Source organism: Pelodiscus sinensis, chromosome 9 (genome assembly GCF_049634645.1).
Source record: "Pelodiscus sinensis isolate JC-2024 chromosome 9, ASM4963464v1, whole genome shotgun sequence".
NCBI lineage: Eukaryota > Metazoa > Chordata > Testudines > Trionychidae > Pelodiscus > Pelodiscus sinensis.
In genome coordinates this window covers 32,771,434-32,790,995 of record NC_134719.1, presented here as the reverse complement: position 1 = coordinate 32,790,995, position 19,562 = coordinate 32,771,434, and positions in this window count along the sequence as shown.

Genomic DNA, 19,562 nt, shown 5'->3' with positions numbered 1-19,562 from the left:
CTACCACATACATTCAGGGAATATGACTGTACTCAACACCTTCAATGAATCCTCTCTGTTTCTCCTAAATTCTCCTCTTCCCACATCTCCTGTTTTGAAAGCAGCCTTTTCCAAACCCTGCAACATTGCTCATGTCTAACACTATGCAATCCACTCTGCTAACTTCAACCATGTCATTCTCCGTGGCAACCCCCACCAGGTTCCTGCATGTAGAGAACACAGCTATCCACCTTCTCATATGCACATCTTTCTGAAATACCTCCACTAGCTCCCTGTTCATACCAGAATGTAGCTCAAAACTCCCCTTTATTTCTAAAAGCCCACTATAGATTTGCTCAAAGCCTCTCGTACAAACCCTTGTCTATTTCCTTCTCCATCCCCTCCTCACATCTAGCAGTGGCCTCTTTTCTCTCTCTGCAACACACATTCACCAAATATAAGTGCAAAAGCCTTCTCCCATTCTTCTACCTTCCCATAATAGCCCTTAACTAGCTCATCTTTGACAATTAATCTCATTTCAAGTCTCAGGTACATTTTCCCCCTTGCTTATAGTTATTTTCTCTCCCCCTTTGTGATTACATAAGAATGGCCGAACTGGGTCAGACCAAAGGTCCATCTAGCCCAGTATCCTGTCTACCAACAGTGGCCAGCACCAGATGCCCCAGAGAGGGTGGACCGAAGACAACGATCAAGCAATTTGTCTCCTGCCATCCCTCTCCAGCCTCTGACAGACAGAGGCCAAGGACACCATTTTATCCCCTGGCTATTAGCCTTTTATGGTTAGCCTCCATGAAATTATCTAGCTTCTCTTTAAACTCTATTATAGTCCTAGCCTTCACAGCCTCCTGTGGCAAGGAGTTCCACAGGTTGACTACACGCTGTGTGAAGAAGAACTTTTGCTTATTAGTTTTAAACCTGTTCCCCATTAATTTCATTTGGTGTCCTCTAGTTCTTCTATTTAGGGAACTAATAAATAACTTTTCTTTATCGGCCCTCTCCACACCACTCATGATTTTATATACCTCTATCATATCCCCCCTCAGTCTCCTCTTTTCTAAACTGAAAAGTCCCAGTCGCTTTAACCTCTCCTCATATGGGACCCGTTCCAAACCCCTAATCATTTTAGTAGCCCTTTTCTGAACCCTTTCCAAGGCCAAAATATCTTTGTTATTTATTTGTTTTGTTATTTATTTGTTTATCTTTGTTAATTATTCAGTATTTAACTCATTTTTTGAGGAGCAACATTAGTTCGAACCAAGGAGTTTGATTCAAACTAATGTGGCCCGGAGCGCACTTCCTGGTTCGAATCAGCTGGCGATTGGAATAGCGTATGGGCGAGATTATGCTAATGAAGCGTGGGATATTTAAATCCCCGATTCATTAGCAACTTCGGTCGCCTACATTTGCATCTCTAGTTTGAACTAGGGTACAAGTATAGACGTACCCCTTAGATAATAAAGGGCTTTACACATTTGTGTAAAAGTAGCTATGAACTGATGTCCTACAAAATAAAGGCCTGATGTTAAAATCACATGCAAGTAGTTTTGCATATGGAGTACATTGTTGGACATTAATGGGACTATGGCATTTAGCACTATAGCTGGTACTGTCTACCAGGTTGGGTGCTGAAGTGTAATGCAATGTAATTATCAGAGATGGCATTCTGTTAAAACACCCTTATGAAAATCCATGCATTTTCAGGCAGGCAAAGTTAGGGTGTTTGTTTCAATCATACTGGGAAAGAGTGAGCACACAGAATTTGTCTTGGGGCTGGTACATTTTTCATGATAGTTGGCAAGGCTGCTCAAAGTGCAAGCAAAGAAAATTGACTTCACTCAGAGCAAGAAATTAGGTTCTTTCTTAGAGAAAGATGTTTTTAAACCTTTGCAGAGTTTTCTTTGTGGTGTTAAAATATGTTTGATTGTACTTTGGTGAAGGAAGGAAAGAAGGAAAAGTTTTCCAAATGTTCAAAATGATAGCCACTAATTAAAAAGTAAAGCTGAAACCCTTTAAAAGGTAAAGAGAGAGTGCAGATGTCCACAGGGCAGGAAAGTCTTCCATGGCCTATCAAAGCCTGCTCCACAAATGTGGATCCCTCTCTAACAGTCATGTGATACATGAGCTCCACCTTGTTATTGGTACCCTAATGCTTTTCTCTGTGTAGCTCATATTTTGAGGTAAGAGCTAGCCCTTAATCATTGTTAAATACAAAGACATACAAAGAATCTCATCCTCCAGCTCTCCATCTGTCATAGCCAGAGTCTGAGGCAGCACTGAAGAGAGTCATGGGTCCTGCTCCTGAAATGAGCAGTATCGTTGTCATTATGGGCCCACCCCTCAGGATCTGTGTAAGCCTTCATAAGTACAGTTTGTGTACATCTGACTGGGCTCTCTGCCATTACAGTTATAAGTTCGGGATTTAGTCCATATTACTTTTGACATACTGTATAAGTTAAATAACATTAGACTCCATATAAAGCAGGTTTCAAGTAATAAGCAAGTAATAACATATTTGATGTTATACATAAATATAATTTAGATAATATAGGCGATATTTATTTTATATATATTACATATTTATTGTAACATTTATTTTATTAACACCTTTTTTTCTTAAATGAGTTTCAGATATACACAAATTTAAAACAGATATGTACATTTGAAAGCACTGAAATAGATTTGCAATTTAGAAGCTCAAAATGTCCATGTGACTATAAAAGGGCTCAGAGTTTCCAGAAATAAATCTATAATAATTGATTTCTGTGTTGGTTTTGTGGTGTAAATAAAAGTACCTCAAAATATAGATAACCAAGAATTCATTGGTATCCTAAGAAGCACAACATTCATGCTTGTTTATACCAGTATTTTCAGTTAGTACATATCCATGATTTATTTGCAAACAAATTAATTAATGTTTCGGCAGCTGTTTGCAACCAGTCTGTGATCTAGTTTTAACACAGATGACACTTTTTTTCCCTTTTATTCCACAGGGGCAATTTCAAGTATTCTTAGATTATATTTTTACTATCAGTCCAAATGATAAAAGAGTAGTGAATCCTGAAACAGCATAGCTGGCTTTGTAAGTTCTCTCTGCTTCCACATACCCAGTTATTCCCTAATGCCATCTTTCCTGTGTTATCTTTTAATTAAGGCTGCATAATGCCAGTTTATAAACAGAACTCTAACTAAGATCAAAAACTGACATATTTAAAATGTTTTTCATTCTCTCGTTTGTGGTCTCCTAGGGGTGTTATTCTAAAATGTACATCTCTGTAGGAAATGACTTTTTATCACATTGTGAGTAATGAAAAGAAATGTTTGAATATTGTTCTGTAACCTGACAATGAACAAATAAATGAAAGAACAAGTGTTGGGTAGTGTTAAAGAGAAGCATAGTATACAGTAGATAGATCACTGCAGACAACATTAGTATACTTGTGATTTTACTTCTGTTTTTTTTTTTTTTTAAAAAGGAACACTAAAGACTACAAGACAAAATCCCCAAAGCCTCACTAGGCTAAATTTCCTTATTCTTCTTTGAACAGACTACACAGATTTTGTTGACTAATTGAGATCAATCCCAGTTGTAAATCGCCTAGCTATCCTACAGCTTTAATTAAGCTACCAGAGGGAGCTGTTTATCAATTAACACTTGTTACAAATTATTAGTAATTATATAGACTGTGTATATATTTGAGTCTGCAAGAACAAACTGTACTTCCTTGTGATAGATGCAAATTCAAACACATATTATACTATTTGTATTACTGAAGAAATCAATCATCACAACAAATACAGAAATTACTTTGCAATGTGAAAGATTTAAAGTAATCCATGGTATTACCTTCAACTAAATGCAACACATTTCTAATATATATCTTTGCATATATAATAGTGACTTCTACCAGGTCATGAAGTTAGTCAAACTTTTTAAAACAATTATGGCTTTCCATATTGGGCTTCATGTATTTCCCTTTCTGAGTAACAAACATCCTAAGTAAGGAATATTAAGTAAAAGTTGATAATGTATTCAAACATTAAAGCTACCTATTGCTGTGTGCAGTACATTCTGTGATAGTTTTAATTGGCTTAATTGAGATGCACAAGTCTGATTAATGTTTAATTCCTTTATATTAAAAAAAGAGAGAGTCAAGTAGTTCGACATTTCTTCAATTATGTTAGATCTTTCTAGACTTCAAAGGAATGCTACATTAGACAGCTAGATACTGGATGAACTGATTAAAGAATAAAGACTACTCATTATAATCTAAGAGTACAAAATTGGTTTGTGTAGCCTTTGAAAATTGAAATTAAGAGCTGTTGAGCTAAAATCTGAGCTACAGTAATTAACCCAATTTACAGTCATTCTTGCTTACTTGGTTGACTGAGATTAGTAATTTGAAATGATCTACTTGATTCACTGGCACATCTATAACCCATTCTATGGCCAAAAACTGTTTGCTCACCTATTTCATACTTCATTTAGGAGTCTCATATTTAGTGCCTTCATCACTTGACAAAAAAAAAAAATTTTAAATGTAGTTAGCATAGAAATTCACACTAAATTGGAAAACCCATTTATTTTTTCTAATTAGTAAGTGAATAAACAATAACATTTAGTGTATCACAAAATGTATTTTAATTGTGATTAGTTTGTGTTACTGCAAATACTTCATAGTATTATAGAATCATAGAACACTAGAACTGGAAGGGACCTTAAGAGGTCATCAAGTCTAGTCCCCTGCCCTCACGGCAGGACCAAGAATCATCTAGATCATCCCTGATAGTTGTTTATCCAACCTGCTATTAAATATCTCCAGTGAGATATTTGCTGCAGTTTAAGCCCATTGCTTATTGTCCAGTCATCAAAGGCCAAGGAGAACAATTTTTCTCCCTCCTCCTTGTAACACCCTGTTATATATTTGAAAACTGCTATCATGTCTCCAGTTCTTTCAGTCTTCCCTAATAGGTCAACTGAGGTCTAATCAGTGCAGAGTAGAATGGAATAATTACTTCTTGCATCTTGCTCGCAACACTCCTGTTAATGCATCCCAGAATCATTTTTGCATTTTTTGCAAGTGTCACATTGCTGACATATTTAATTTGTGAATAAATATACAAATACATTTTATGTAGTAAATTTTATATAAAATTTTATATAAATAATTGTTAACACAAGACCTCATTACTGCCCTCATGTATTGCATTTTTTCCTCCTTATTTGCATAAAAACTATGGGTGTGAACATTAGCCTTTTCATTTAACACGTCCATAATGGGAGGAATTTTAAAGTTTGTCTGGTGTTGGGAATAGACATTTTAAAAACTGAATGAACGAACGTTTGTGGCTTTTGACCAGAATGATGATAAGATAACAATGGCAAGAAAAGCAGCTGTGCTTGAATGCGGCCAAATGGACAGAGGACTTAAGTTATTTGGCATCTATAATGTCTTTTTGTAAAGCTCTTCCTCAGGCAGATTGAGAGAGAGAAGCAGAGAAAATAACTAAATAATAAACTTTCTGTGATTGAAAGAATCCATGTCACTTAGCTGCTCACTGAGGCTAGGTCTATCTACACTAGAGGATAAGTTTAAATTAAGATATGCACCTCCAGCCACGTCAATTGCATAGCTGAAGTCGAAGCATCTTAAATCAAATTTTGGCTCTGTCCACAATGTGGGAGCTCCACAAGAGCACACTCTCCCTTCAACTTCTCTTACTCCTTATAGGAGCTGGGTTACCAGCATCTGAAGAGAGTCCCCTCTCAGTTTGAATTAAGGGGATCTTCACTAGACCTGCTAATTCAAACCCCGGAAGATGGACTGCGGCAGCTTTCATCTTCTCTGTAGCGTAGACATGGCCTGAGTGTATAAAATGAGCAACTGTAAAACTGGCAAAATCGGGTCCATTGTGGAATGTAGATGATAATGCTAATGCCCACTAATGATTCATCACAACAATGCCACACTCAGACTTGCAATAGTGGTCAGTCAATCACAACAACAGCCACATGCCAAACTACTGAATTATACATATAGAATTATACTTACAGAATTGAAAACGTTCTTCAAAGCCAACCTGACAGGTTGCTCTTTCTCTTTAAATGGTAAGATGATCACAGCCCACCAGAACAAATTATACACCCACACTGGTCCGTAATAGCAACCACAACACACTAAAAAAATATTTGTTAAATCATGGAACAGAATTTTTTTTAAATGTTAAAAATATTAAGGCAGACCCTCATCTGGTTGTGATAGCTACATGTAACTTCAGAAGACCATTGACAATTTACACCAGCTAAGGATCTGCTCCATTGTTTGCAGCATCTGTCTAACACCTTCTTCCATGACAAATTAGGGGTAGAATACTGCTCTCTTCTTATGATCATCTGGCTCACCACAGGAAAGGAAGTTATTGTTTCTCACACTCCATGAAACATAAATTATTGCTCAAAAATTCAATCTACCACTGAAGATTTGAAGCCCCTTAAAGAATTTTTCCCTTGGACTGTCAGATAATTTTACTACTAAGCCAAGTTAAACATAAACAATACTCCATGAAAAACTGCTGTGATCTATTCCATCATCACAGACATTTAACTGAGTTTGTAGATAAGCTTTAGTGCAGGCTAATATAACTCTGACAAAATGCACTCTTCATTTCTGGAGAATTCTGTATCAGTACGCAGGGAACTGGCAGCCTCAACAAATGATAACTATTGCAACTAAGGGGCTACACAACTTGATTACTAATAAAGCTGATATTTGTGCTCATGCTAGAAGGAAATATATTTTCCAGATAAATTAGCTTAGGCTCATCAGTTGTATCCTTTGAAAAATGCAGAACAAATCCAGGTGAAAATTAGAGATATGTAGGTTTTTCTCATATAGAACCACACAAAAGCGGGGGAGGGGGGAAAGACAACAAAACTACAACATAATTTATTCGACTGAAGAATTTTCAACCACACAATTGCACAATGCTTGGGTCTTCTACATAGCCACCAATGCCTGCCCCTTTACATTTTCAATGTTAACCTAACATAGCAATTCTAGACACAAGCTAATGTATAGTTCCACATAATATTAATAGGGCTGCTGCAGGTTTTTCATGGTGGTAAAAATGTTTTTGATTTCATGATTTTCTGCCTGTGACTTTTCTTTGTGTCTGGGATTTTTCCTTCCATCCATGATAGCTGTGGAACTGGAGGAATCACCCCTGCAACAACCCAATCACTTTTCCTACCATATCCCAGCTGTGGTGAGTGTGAGTGGACTGCAGTAGGGATCCAAGTCAGCCCTGCAGGACAGGAGCTGCCACTGGAGTGCAGAGACAGGTACAGGATGGCCTTACTCTATAATACTCCCCCAAGAACTTCCCATTCCTTTGGGGCAGGATCCAACCTCCCCTCCTCCGGCATGCACCCCACCTGTACCTCTGCCATCTAAACCTATGTACAGTGATTGCTCTGTGATTTTTGGTAAACAAAGATGCCATGACAAATCCATTCAATAAATGATACCCTTGCTCTAATTTCAAGGAACATTGGTGTTTTTTTCACTATGTCAGAGTCCTGGAACTCATGAAGGCAATCCAAGATTTGATACTTTCATTCCAATATATGAACATTTCTGACCCCACCCCCCACCCCTCCAGTCCACTAAGGAATACAAAAGTTTATCCCAATCTTTTCCACATCTGTAAACAATCCCTAACTCTCCTCCCACTCTGTATTGAAGGGCTATGTCTAGACTGGCATGATTTTCCGCAAATGCTTTTAACGGAAAAGTTTTTCCGTTAAAAGCATTTGCAGAAAATAGCGTCTAGATTGGCACGGACGCTTTTCTGCAAAAACACTTTTTGCGGAAAAGCGTCTGTGCCAATCTAGATGCGGTTTTGCGCAAGAAAGCCCCAATCGCCATTTTCGCCATCGGGGCTTTTTTGCTCAAAACAGTTTTTCGCTGTCTACACTGGCTCTCTTGCGCAAAAACATTTCCGGAAAAGGGCTTTTGCCCGAATGGAAAAGTCAAAGCATTTGCACAAGAAGCACTGATTTCAGACAGTAGAATGTCAGTGCTTTTGTGCAAAATCAAGTGGCCAGTATAGACAGCTGGCAAGTTTTTGCTCAAAAGCGGATGCTTTTGCAGAAAAACTTGCCCGTCTAGACGCAGCCAAGGTGTATAACTTTTCTGTTGGTAACCAGGAGCACAAATATTTCTCTTGTACTATTGTGGATGGGAGCTCAGAAGGGTTTTCCTCTGAAAACCTCTTCTCATATGACAATCTGTGTCTGTTCATGCAAAGTGTGGTTTCTTGTATACATTTTAAATAGAAAGTTGCTAGGATGTCAGTTATAACTTATTTAATAACAATGATCACTCTAAAATAGGAGAGCTTTTGTTTTTTGCATTACATTTTATGCCTGCATATTTTTCTGGATGGGCAGTTATTGAGATGAGCAAGTCTATGTTATCACCTATTCAAACTCCTCTACCAGCTCAGACCATGCTCCTTTTTCCCAAACAACTTTTTTGTATCGCCATGTTTCCTAGAGTGACCAGACAGCAAGTGTGAATAGAGGTGGGAGATAATAGGCATCTATATAAGAAACAGCCCCAAATATCAGAACTGTCCCTATAAAACAGAGACATCCTAACCATACTCATGGGCTGTGTCTAGACTGGCAAGTTTTTCTGGAAAATCAGCCGCTTTTCAGGAAAAACTTGCCAGCTGTCTACACTGGCCGCTTGAATTTCCGGAAAAGCACTGACGATCTCATGTAAGATTGTCAGTGCTTTTGCGGAAATACTATGCTGCTCCCGTTCAGGCAAAAGTCTTTTTCTGAAAGACTTTTGCACAAAAGGGCCAGTGTAGACAGCACAGTACTGTTTTCTGCAAAAATGGCGATCGCAAAAATGGCAAAAATGGCAAAAATGGCGATCGGGGCTTTTTTGCGGAAAACCGCGTCTAGATTGGCACGGACGCTTTTCTGCAAAAAGTGCTTTTGCGGAAAAGCGTCCTGCCAATCTAGATGCGCTTTTCCGAAAATGCTTTTAACGGAAAACTTTTCCATTAAAAGCATTTCCAGAAAATCATGCCAGTCTAGACGTAGCCCTTCTGTTTTCAGTCTTGTCCCATCTCACAAGATAAGCAGGACAAGGACAGGTCAGTCAGATGGGAGACCCCCATGAATCAGCAAGGTGGTACAGGAAATAGTGCTGGGGACTCATTTGGTAGGTGGTTACTATCTCTCTCTCCAATGTTGTAATCAGGTTTTAAGGGCTTCACTGTGCTGCTGAAGGTGAATTTTGTACATAAAACTGAGTAAAACGATATTGAGAATCTTTCCCAAGTTTGTGTGTGTGTCCCTCCTCTCAAGAGGAGCTTTTATGTCCCTCTGGGGTCTCATATTTTAATTTTTATATATATTCATATTGTTTTTTAACAATTTTGTAAGCCGCCTTGAATATTTTAAATAAATAAATATTTTTTTCTTAACACCTCTAAACCATGAATGTTAATGTTTGCTGTTAAAAAGTTACTATATTTAATCCTATGTAACTGATTGGGGAATTCTTAATATATTATGTTGTAAAGCACTTGGACTCTCTTGGATTGCAAGTTTATCACCATGTGCCCTTGTTCTGCTATTACATGTTGGAAGAGCAGAGAAAGGCAAGCCTATTCCTATCTGTCTGCTTACATACATGCAGTGGGAAGCCCTTGCTGCAAAGGGAGTGGTCACCTGGATAAATAACAGGGAGCAGACAACTTTGCAGTTTTTGTATTCACCTACCTGAAGCATCTCCCTGCTGCAGGTTTCATTTCTAATTGTGAAGTTTCCTTATCTCACTTGTGTGTTCCCCAACTGTAAGTACTTTTGAAGTTTCTTAGTAGGCTGGAACTGACAGAATTCTCAGTTTCACAGATCTCTTCACTCATCTCCAACAGATCTTGTTAGCGCAGATTAGAGCTTGTTAAAGATTAATTCTTAAAGCATCCTCAAGCTTTCTTTTCCAACAAAGGAAACATCAATTATAGGCTCACACATAAACTTTGCCCCTTTCTTGAATACTTGCTGCCCTTTATAAATCTTAGATTTCTTCCCCTTGAGTGTGTTCAAAGGAGAGATTTTATTGCCTCCAGGGGTTGTTAAACTGATTGCAATACCACGTATTTAGAGTAGTTCAGTGGGAATTAAGCTGGTTCAATGCTGTCAGACCTAGAATATAGCTGTCAAATAGCATTACAAGTAAAACACCCTTGATAAGAAATAATGACCAAATGTCAATCTGTTTTTCACCAGCAGCACTATAGACTTAGCCTACCAATGCCAAATGCAGTATTTTACACATTATGGTATGCCTTCGTTACACAAAAGTTAAGGTTGTAGCAATGTTTCAGATGAGCATATTTTGGCAATGTTCATTGATCATAAGAATTTTATCTCAGGATAACCCTTCATTTGAAGAATTGAAGCTCAAAAGCCTGTTTCCCCACATACAGACATGCATGCTTTTATATATATTACACACACACACACACACACACACAAATATATGATTTGCCTGGCATAGCTCAGGTCTTTCAGGACAGGGGGCTGGAGATGTGGGGGTGCAGAAGTGAGGGCAGGGGTTTGGAGATATGGGGGGCTCAGAGCAGAGGGCTGGACGTATGGAGGAGGCAGGAGGTAGGATTGGAGGTAGGGATGTAAGCGACTAGTCAAGTAGCTGACTACCCAGTAAGCCTCTGCTGTATGAGAGGCAGCTATGGTGGGGGGGGGGGGGAGCAGGAGCTGGTTCTGGGGGGAGCTGGCTTAAAAGCTGGTTCCTTCCTACACTGTCTCTCTCCATGGTGCGGGGAGGTAGGAGGTGATGTATGAGAGGCAGAGGCACAGTGGTCCAGGACCCAGCAGGAGCTGGGACTGCTCAATCCTGGCTCACACTGGGTCCCAGACCTACTCCTGCTGCAGCTCTGCATTTTAAATGTAGTGAGAGCTGGGCAGCTCTAATTACATTTAAAAATGCAGAACCTCAGCAGTCCGGGAACCGATGGGAGGAGTCTGGGATCTACCACTCTGTGGCTTTCAGTTTAAATGTAGTAGGAGCCAGGCTGCCTGCATGTCCAGTTTCTACTACATTTAAACTGCAGAGCCACAGCAGGACCTCTTATCAACTAATCATGTAATTGTTGCAAATTGTATCAACTACACAATTAGTCAGTTACCCACTTCTTAACATCCTTAGTTGGAATCATAGAATACTAGAACTGGAAGGGACCTTGAGAGATCATTGAGTCCAGTCCCCTGCCCTCGTGGAAGGACCCAGTAATGTCTAGACCATCCCTGACAGGTGTCTGTCTAACCGGCTCTTAAATATCTCCAGAGATGGAGATTCCACAACCTCCCTTAGCAATTTATTCCAGTGTTTAACCACCCTGACAGTTGGAGGTGATAAGGGGCTCAGGGAATGGGGTAGGACAATGCAGGAATTAGGACCAGCTGGCAGCTGCTCCCTGGGGCCAGCCCGAGGTGGTATGGGGTCATGTGCCCCCGCCAGTGGCTGCTCCCTGGGAGTGGCTGGGGTAGCAGGCATCATGCTCCCAGCCAGCAGCTGCCCTCTGAGGCTGGGCTGTTTGCAGCCACCCATGCTCATTCATGAGTATAACTGCCCCTGCTATCACACCTCTTCCTTTCTTGTTGATGAGAAACAATCACATTCCACGCACATTCCATTGTCCTGGTGCAACAAAACCCTGACCTTGCTTTAAGTTATGATAAGAAGAAGCTGCATATCAAATGTGGTGGTTCTAACTCTTACCGTTTAGGAGGAGTTCTTGAACAAACAGGCTCACAAATGAATGGACGCACATAGACGGGGAGGGGGGGGGAAGGAGAGAGAGAGAGAGAGAGAATTATCCATATAAATAAGTTGGCTATTTTCCCCAAATGACAACCAACTGTAAATTAATATATGTTACCTGATTTGGGCACTGCTTCATGCTATTATGGGTTTTGAGGTTTCTATTGAGAAACTCATGATTTCATACTGTAATATAATTCAGTTTCAACTGATATTTTTCAGATACTCTTGACTTCTTTTCACTGGCACAAGGTAAATGTGCACACCGTAACTAGATTTCCTATGAATTCGTACAACTAAAGTGGGTTTTCCAAATATCTTCTCATCTAAATATAAAATGAATATGACTTTTAAAATAAATATGATCATGCTTAGCTCATAATCATCTGAGACCATTTGAGTATAAGATACCTTTTCTAAACATGTGTTTATTGATAAGTAGGAGCACTCATTCCATATTGTTCCCATATACGATGAACTTTAAAAAAACTGGTCAAATCCAGTTTAACCCTCATTTATCCAAATGAGATGGAGATTAAAGTAACAAGGATAAACGTGGATTTGGACAAGTTGGAGGCTTTTCAATGTATTTGATGCACATTGGGGTTACAATCTTACCCAGAATAAGTGAGGTTTTTCAGATCAATAAGGGGGAACAAGGGAGCTCCAGAGTATTAGAACAAGTCTAAATGTCGTCTGTATTTACCCAAGAGCCATTCATGTCTCATGAGAAAATGGATTATTACAAAAACTCCATAAAGATTAGCAAAAAATATGAAGCTGAAGCCTAATCTCAGTTACACTCACAGGCAACTGCTGTTGATTATAGAAGTCACCAGCTAGCATCTGAGGCCAAATGTGGCTCCGTTTTTTTAAAATACTATTAATCTTGTGACACAAGCCAACAAAAATCAAAGAAATGACAGCGGGGTTTAAAGTCGCTCCCTCATTCAAACTGTTATATTTTTGTTTTATCACTTCTTGAAAACAAACTGTCATCCTTAAGTTTGAATTTCTGGGCTGTGTCAGTTTGACACTGAACTTGTACATTATTTAAGTTTTTTTCCTGCATTTAATTAAATCATCACAAATAAAAAAGTAAATACCTACTTGCTGAAAATGTTCAGAGAGGACTGAGGTTTGCTTTTTGAGCATGTGGATGATGTAATTGAACAGTCAGGTCTTGAAATATAAAACATGAAATTTTACCATTACACCAAAGACAATCTCATTATTTTCAATGGATCTGCATGATGAAAAAGTCGGCACAGGATCTGGCCATAATGTTTAAGCAGAGTAATGATCTTTAACTATATTTGAGCAAGAGTTCAAACCCACGTTTATACACTGGTGTCTCCAAATTGGAATGCTGTTCTTCACAAGCTATACTGGGATATGCACTCAAGTTTCCTCATTGAATAAAGTACTTTGGTACTAGTGCAAGCAAACATCACTGCTTAAATAATAAAGCATTACAACCACTCTGTTAGAAAAATAAATGTTCCAGTGTATTTAATGAAGCAAATTCTACTCTCTGCATTAATGATTAACATCCATTATTAATGGTTATAACACTGCCAGGAATATTCCCTTTTGGATAAAATCCTAAGAATTAGCTTCCACTTACACATGTGCTTTGCTTTAATACTTTTTTCAGTTCCTCTTGCGGAATGTTTACAATTTAGGCACATATGCTGGAGGAGTAACTGGTTTTAAACTTGGTGCCATTATTCTATAATTCCACTTAAAGGATGACTGGGGAATAGAATGTCATCACTGAATAATCTGAATAATTTCACACTGCTAGATAAATAAAGTGCAAATAAGGTATTTATCCAAAAATCAATACCTAACTGCAGGCAATGCTTTCTTTATTTCTTTCTTTTTTAAACAAAATGGGAGATATCTATGCAGCAATGATGATTTCATAACTTTATTTCTATTCTATACAATTCAGTATGTAGCAATTATAGATAATGGTGTAGAACAGTACAAGTTTCTCACCACTGAGGTTGAAAAGCTGCCCTCTAATTGGCTTTGTGAATGGATTTTTGTGTGTGTCACTGCTACTTGACAACCAGCTTAATCACATCATGAGACTGGTGTTTTAAATTTCTGGTGTTTTTATGAAGATGATGTTTTCCTGATTGAAGTTTTTATTTTGTTAATTTTTAATCATTAAAAAAGCGAGCCAGCCATTCATCAAACAGACAGGAGCCTCATTTGTTTAATAAGAAACAAGATCCCCTTTGATGGATAGTTTAAACTTTATTTAAAAATGTGGCTTTGCTGCCCTCTACCTGTCAATTTCCAGACTACTTGCACAGAGGATAAAGAATTGAAAGTGCTCACTGAGCTGATGGACTTCTATTAAATATTAAAAGAATGTTGAAGAAGGCAGGATTTAGCTGCAGAATGCATGGCTTGTCTCCATGTGGAGCCAGGCCTGGCCTGGCCTTTGGGCAAGGCGAGCAAGACGGTCGCCTTGGGACCCACGCATTCAGGGCCTCCTGCTGCCCAGCTTCCGGCCCGCCCACCCGGCTGGAAGCTGCACAGCCGTGTGGCTCAGTATGCTGCCGTGGGCCCCGCACACTCTTCGGCTGGGCCTGCATGGAGCCCCAATAAAATGATATTTATTCTGTTCCAACTTAAGCTTGTTTGTGTCTTTTTTAAATAAAAAGCCGGATACCTTATAAACCTATCAAGATAATTTCAATGCAGTTATAGCGAGAAACCTAAGTGAAAGAATCTCTCTTTATTGCAATTAAACCTATGGGACCTTCTTGGCTAGCATATGCAGATTGACTTCCAAAGCTATTATGCATAGTGTGGCTATTCACATCTAACCAAAAGAAAGAGTCCAGCTATTTGTCCTCACTTGCCAATCACTGTTCTGGACAGTAACTCCAGTTGATTAAGTCAATGAACCGATAATATGACTTCCTGCAGGGCAAAGCTATTTCCTGTCCAATTTCTATTTAGATTTGTGCTTGCTGTATGCTGGGTGGATGGGACATATTTATTTGGGCATGTTGCAGTTTTTAGGGTAGATCATAGTTTTTGTTTGTGCTTTGTTAAAAAATGAACTATAACTAATGAAAAAAAATTTGGCTCAGGCCTTTTCTGGCATCTTTTTGATATGACAAAGAAAGCCTGAAAGCTTCCACCTGCCAAATAAAACACTGGTTTTCATTATTTTTCTATTAGAAATTCAACTCATGTCTACGCCAAGAAATTTTGGTGACTGGAGACCTTGTATGATTATTATGTTATTAAAAATAGCCTAAACAAGTTAGTTTGATGGGAACTGAGTTTTACTCTGTTTAAAATTATGGTTTGTTGGCCGGTTTTTCTCAATGCATTTTTAATTTAAAAGCATAGAAGAAAACATATCTTTGATACACACTATCCCTTCAATCAAAAGAGCTGGAAGATTCTAATACATATATATATATATATATATATATATATATATATATGCAGGGCTTGACAAATAATACAATCTACTCACCCATTGCGAGTAGATTGCAACCCATTGCGAGTAGATTGTAACCCGGAAGAGCCGGGTTTGGGCGATCTGTGCATGCGCAGATCGCCAGACAGCGTGGCTCGGTGAGCCCTGTATATATAGATAGATATAGATATAGATATACACACACATCCTAGACACCCAATGAGTCCGTCAAAACCAAGGAAACCCAAACAATGCTCATAGTTTTACTAAGGTTAAAAACAAACCAGAAAAAAAACAAATATTTTGTTAAACAAACCCCTTAAACAAGCATAAAGGTCACGAACTCATTTTCTTCCTTTGCAAGTTACATTTCAGTTACCTGAGCCCTTCAGATAAGAACATTTTGCTTCCTGGCCCTGTCCAGAGTATCAACCATAAGTTCATCAGGGAAACGTTTCCTTTTTAACCAATCCATAAGAGTACAGAGAGCCATGTTTCTGCTATTGTGCACCCATGCTGCTCAGGTACTATGGCCAGCTGAAGTTGAAGAACCTGTAAATAGACATAAAACAATGTGTTATTGTCCCAATAATTCACAAATGTTTCGGTGCATGAGGGAAAAGCTCTTGTGGAATCACAAGGCCAGAAAGCAGTACTTTGTAAAACTGGAAAAAAAGCACTACATCGTGAGAGGAATGTTTGAGTTCACAGAAGCTCCAAGGACACAAGGGGTTAAATTACATTAAAAAAATACACAAGGAATTGTTAAGTTAAAAATCACATTTGGTTTTGTTTAGAAACTGCAGAGCACATTGGGCAGGAAGGTGTGAACCATGATTTATTACATAAGCCCCTCCTATCATTTCAGATATTCCACATTTTGGAGGACATAATTTTGGAGGTTCCAAAATATTTTTTTATCCCAAGCTGCCAGTGTCAAGCCAGCCAGATATGCCAGAGAATTTTTCAAAATGTATTTTTGACTGAACAGCACATCTATGAGTGGAGTGCGTTTGTTGCATACTGAAGTGGCCCCCACAAATACTCCCTTCCCCAAAATGGAACTCTCAGCACCCTGGACTAGGTCAAACCCATGAGGGGATCAATAGAATGCTGCTATGTTAGCATGAACATGTTTTAATGGTTCACCCTGAGTTCTCATCCTACCAGGGCTGATGAAAGTGGGAGGAAGGACAAAGGGGGCAGTTGCCCAGGGGCTCAACATCTTAAAAGTGCTTAGGGTTCTGAGCCCATTAAATTGCCAATGGGCCCCATGCTGCATGGTCCGGGCATCACTAAGAATTGGCTGGGGGATGCACCCCACAGTCCGGACAGTGCTGAGAGCTGTCTACTCCTAGTCCCACCCCTTCTGTCCAAGCCCCACCCCTTCTGGTGGCCCAGAGCTGAGCTCCCCCCACATTCTTAGGGCGCTGTAGATCGGAGATCTTTTCAGAAGTAGTCCGCCAGATCGTGCATGAGCATTGGACATCTCGTGCCACTCACTCCATTTCTGAGCGCACGGTCCAGCTCCCACCAGTTCCTCCTGAAGCTTGAGAGTCTGAAAAACATAAGGAGATATTCCGAAGCAGAGAGGAGGGCAGGTCATGGAGCACCGACAGGGACACACATCTCGAAGAACTGGCGTTTCTGCACAGAGTGAGTAACTTCCTCTTCTTCAAGTAGTGTCCCTGTGGGTGCTTCACTGTAGGTGACTTCACAGCAGTGGCCTGGCATAAGGAGGTGGGATTCGGAGTTAGCACCTTGCTGCTGTGAAAAGTACAGCGGAGGCAACTGCTGCATCAGTCATGAAGATATTAGGGATAGAATACTGTTTTGCAAATGTGAAGTTGGAAGACCATGTAGCTGCATGGCAAATGTCCTTTAGGAGAACTCCCTTGAGAAAAGCAGTGGAAGTTGCCATTGCCCTCGTCGAGTGGGCTCTATGGATGTGTGGAAGCGGCTTGATCAGCGCTGCTAAGTGACGCCTTAGTCAGCGCCGGGGAATGCTAATTTGGTGACGACGCTGGTGTTGACATGGGTGTTGATGCCAGCTGAGCGGTCATGTGTGTTGCCAGTGCCAACGCTAGGTGGCATGCCGGCTGTAGTGTCAGTGCCGATGCAGTCGGCACAGTAGGAACCAGTGCTGTCGCGGCTGGTGCCGTTGGCGCCGTCTGTGTCATCGGTGCTGGGTCAGAACTTTGTGCTGGTCTGGTTGCCACAGAAGCTACCAGTGCTCATTCTCTTGGCAGTGCCAGGTTGGATGCTGACATACTTAGGCCTTGTTTCTGCTTGGCGGGTCAGTGAGTAGAAGCCGCGCTCTAAGTGCCCAGCTTGTCTCCCATGCTAACTAGCGTTGAGGGTAGAGAGCGTGAGGGAGAGGGTGCAGGCTTTGGTGAAACAGGCCGATGTCTGGCAGCTGTCACAGGCCTCACTGTGTTGAGCAACTTAGTCCTCTCTCTGTATCCCCAATGCTGCCAGTTTCTTTGCTGTTTCCTGGTACACATGGTCATTCCTAGAACTCTTTCTCAAATCAAATTTCTTGCCGCCTGATCCCACAGATTCATCAAAATCTGGCTGTCCCCCCTTAACAAGGAAGAGGCCAGCTTGACAAATAGGGTTGCCAGATGTCCAGTTTTGAACCAGACAGTCCAATATTTGAGCTTTTTGTTCGGGAAACATATTGAGAAAATATAAATGAGAAAATATAAATGTCCGGTATTTTCTAAATAAGATGTAATGTAGATTGCGATGTAATGTCAAGTGTGTCCGGTATTTTTGTTGAAACCATCTAGCAACCCTATTGACAAAGGACCACTTTTTGTTGGTGGCCATAGCTAATACTAGATATAGTACTCTGTATCTACTCAGTGGGAATTCATTGTCCTCTTTATTCCAAGAGTAGCCAAATGACACTTGCCCGAGGGATTGCGAGATAGTAATGGTGAACTCTCAGGGCCTGAGTCCAAGGACCCCAGTCCCACTGCAAAATGATGGCAGTTGAGTTCAAGTCTCCACAGGACCCAGCTCAAACCCTCTAGCCCTGCAGGGCCTGGGTCCAAGTCACATAGAATTGTGTGTAGATGGAAGGGGGAGATGGAGTGGAGCCTGAATATGACCCTGGCTTACCTTGCAGTGTATAGATACTCTGTGACTTCATTAGGGGGCTCTGAATGGTAGATTGACAACAATAGAAAAAAACTAGGAAACACAGACCATAACAATGGGAATAAAACCAGAAAACAAACTAATCTTAACTGAAGATATTATTATCAATCATTAGATTAAACAAACACTCAAGATAATCTCATCTGAGGAAGTGGGTTTTGCCCATGAAAGCTCATTTATATATTAGTCTCTAAAAGGTGCCACAGGACTACTCATTTTTTAAAAGAAATTTTTTTTAAAGTTACTGACTAACATGGCTACCCCTCTGAGACTTTTAATCAAATTAAGTATTAACCTCTGGCTAAAAGTAATAGTTATTTGAGAGACAGGAAGAATTATTAGAAAGCCAGGTGTGTTCCCAGAACATATACATTCTGAGCACTCCAGCAGAAAAGGAAAATCTGGAGCCTGCAGCATTTATGGAAAAGCTGCTGCCCAAACTGCTTGACTTGAATACATATGGAAAAAAGCAATTGGATACCTGTAAGGAAGCAGAATGAAAGCAGTAACTTTTAGCATTCTTCATACACCTGAGACATGTAAAGAGCCTTGGCTACAGCAGGAAAAAACAGGGGAAAGAAATCCCATGAAAGGGAAGGAATCTTGCCTTCAACTCTGCTACTTGAAGAAAATATTTTAGGGAAATTAAGTGACAATTCCACTCCCTGAGACATGAAATAAAGTGTATGATACCCCCTACCCAGCAAAACACTAAACACAATTTTAAATCTGGAAAATATACACACCCGGTCCTTGACATTCTCTGCAATAACTTTAATCAATGTTTTACACTAAAATAGTTTTCAAAATCATTGCTGAAATTTGTTTACCATAAATCATATTTTCATATTGAAAACCAGGTTTTTGACAAATGAAAAAAATTCAAACATTTTAAAATGACTGAGAGTTTGGTTTGAAAATTCTGCTAAAAATATTACACAAAACAGCTGCAAATTGATGCATATTAAACCCTGAAAAAAGAAACAGTTCCATATTATTGGCTTCATTTTCCTATGCCTGGTAGCCTAATCTACATGCCTCTGGCGACAGAGGCATGTAGTCTAGACGTACCCTAGATG